Consider the following 3,449-nt stretch of genomic DNA (forward strand, 5'->3'; position numbering starts at 1 on the left):
GTTGAATCTCAAAATTTTTGAACTGTTTCGTATATTCAATTGACCTTCGACCATTCTCGACGATTCACGAACCACTATTTGTAAATAGATACATAAATATTTAAACATATGAATATATATAATAACAATTTGAAATATAATTTGAAATATTATATGTTGTTGTTATTAAAGCTAAGTATATAAAATAAAATAAAAATATGATATTATGATAATTAATATCTATGTATATAAATAAAGTATATTAAATATATATTTTGTGATTTCGAATTTATTTCGTAAACGATGGTAACACTCAATTGTTATTAAATGAATAGTAAATGAGTTAAGAAGGAACTTATATGATTTTAGAATAAACGGTGATTCGAAAATGAGTTCTATAAATTTTAGGCCTACTAAAAATGTATTTGAGATTTAGTTATCAAATTTTAGAACTTTTTATATTTTACCCTGGAATGAGAGGGACAGTTGATGTAATTTTTATTTAACAAATTAGTGATCAAATTTTATACCATAATTACCAAAATAAATAAATATAGTTAATTTAAAAATATGGAATTTTTCTGAACACTTTTATCCGCCACTGATTTCGCGTGATACCCAGTCCGTGAAAACTGTCGGTAATAAAATGACAATTCAATCGATGGCATTACTATGAGAAGGAATCATTTACGTTACATGTTTCTTTCAAACTTCCTTTCAACTTGATTAGGATTACTAATATATTATTATTATTAATATTATAATTATATAATCTATGTAGATATATATATATATATATATATATATATATATATATATATATATATATATATATATAGGCTCAGAGTTGAAGATAGTAGATATTAACCCAACATCTTCTCCTTCATCTATCACCTCTACCAACTCTAACCTCCACTACCAATCGCCGGAGAACCACTACGATTACCACCATACAACCGGCTACTTTGAAACCCACTTGCACCTTTACATTACCTTCTTTCTCTTCTTGCTATTTGATCTTCACCAAAGCAAGAGACCCAGTTGTGTTACTAACCACAAAGATCAAATCCCACCCAAAAACAATCAAACTTATACTTATTAACCTATCCTCAAATACCACCCGTCACTTTTAAATCACTACCACCTTCTTCACCAAGAACCAATCACCACCATCGTTGCTTCATATTCCGTGTTCCTGTTATTGTCATGAACGACCACCAGCTACCACCCCAATACGAACCTTTTGTTGTTATTATTATTTGATCAAGACCCTTCAAGAAACACTTGTGTTATTTCTGTCTTCCTGTTTCGCAGTCCAAGCAATTACCACCCTTCTCCTACACCACACGCCACCTTCACCACCCATTTTAAAACATAACAATCACCACCCTCCGAGTTCCTTTCTTTTTTTGATGAGCACCTTTAAAACCATCATATACGCCATAGTAAACTGCTGCTACATCGTGTCTGTGTCTGTTTATAGGCAAACACTATCATGTATCAAAACCCATTTCATGTTTGGCTGCTATAATTTTTTCGCTGCAGACATGTACACACAGATAATTTTAACAATTAAAAAGTGCTTTAGCATGACCCTTTGTCTTTCATTGAAGCCGACGTACAATAAACATAAAACCCCACTTTGTGTCTCCCACTCAAACCCACTTGTATTATGATTATAAGGAGTATGATATTATGAAGATACATGAAAACGGGTAACTTATGTTGGTGAGTGACGAAATTTAAATGACGATTAGAATAAGAAGATGATGATATAGATAAGTGATGATGATTCACGATCAATATTTATAGATGATGATGCGTATGATTGAAGATGATAAACAGTTTAGCATAGGTTAAATAATTAAACAAACGAGGAACTTCAAGAATGCATCGAGTGGTTCATTGGTTTGTTGGGTGTGGTTGTTAAGCAGGAGGTCTAAGGTTCGATACATGGCAGCTACAATTTTTTTTTATTTATTACAAAGCCATTAAAGCAGCCCATTTAGGATGTGCAAGACCCAATCCTCATCTATTCTGGTTGGCTAAATTATATTGGGCCGTAAGTTGTATTATTGGGCTGAGACAAATAGAACCGGATATATATAAATGGGTTACGATTTAATTCAAGAAAACAGTAATGGACGAATGGTTAGGGGTGTTTGTGTGTAACAAGAGGTTGGGGGTTCGAGCCTGGGCTCGGGCATTTTTTTTTTTTTTAGAAAAAGAAGTAGAAGGATACAGAAGTAAAGGTTAAAAAAATAATTTAAGATGGGTGTTATTTCATAATTGAAACACATAGCAATGGTTAAGGATGTTGTCGGGTTAGCGGGACGTCGCGGGTTCAAACATGGACTTGGGTATATTTTTAAGGGCTACTTATTGAGGTAGTTTACTTATTATTCATTATTATTATTATTATTATTATTATTATTATTATTATTATTATTATTATTATTATTATTATTATCATTATCATTATCATTAAGATTACTAAAATCATTATTTTCAATATTAACATATAACTATTATTATTATTATTATTAAATGATAGTATTAGTATTATTATTAAAATTATTATCATTATAATTAGTATTATTATTATTATTATTATTATTATTATTATTATTATTATTATTATTATTATTATTATTATTATTATCATTTTTCTTATTAATAGAATCATTATTATTATTAGTAGTATTGTTTTTATAACAAAATATTGATTTTCGATATAATACCAATTACAAATAGATAGATATATATATATATATATATATATATATATATATATATATATATATATATATATATATATATATATATTTTAAAATAACTATATGTATGAATATTGATTATTTTACAAAATAACCATATATAAAATATAACTGAAGATATAAAACATAAATAAAAGATATATATATTTATATAATTACAACAATTAAAATACATAAAGATTATATAGAAGGAATTATGTGATTATATGTGTTAATATATATACTTGATATAGGTTCGTGAATCCGAGGTCAACCCTGCATGGTTCAGTATCGTCGTATGAATATTTTTACTACAAAATATTGGATAGTGAGTTTCATTACTCCCTTTTTAAATGCTTTTGCAATATATATTTTTGGGACTAAGAATACATGCGCTGTTTTTATAATTGCTTTACGAAATAGACACAAGTAATCGAAACTAAATTTTATGGTTGGATTATTAAACCGAATATCGCCCCTTCAAGTCTGGTAACCTAAGAATTAGGGAAATGACCCCTAATTGACGCGAATCCTAAAGGTAGATCTATCGGGCCCAACGAGCCCCATCCGGGGAACGGATGCTTTAGTACTTCGAGATTATTATTATTATTATATAGATGAGAGGTTCTGTTTGGGGATATTATATGCATTAAAGTTAAGTCGGTTATCAAGCGTTCACCATATGAATGAATTTTAATTCACGGGTTACGCGTG

This window comes from Rutidosis leptorrhynchoides, chromosome 9 (assembly GCF_046630445.1).
Source record: "Rutidosis leptorrhynchoides isolate AG116_Rl617_1_P2 chromosome 9, CSIRO_AGI_Rlap_v1, whole genome shotgun sequence".
Lineage (NCBI taxonomy): Eukaryota > Viridiplantae > Streptophyta > Magnoliopsida > Asterales > Asteraceae > Rutidosis > Rutidosis leptorrhynchoides.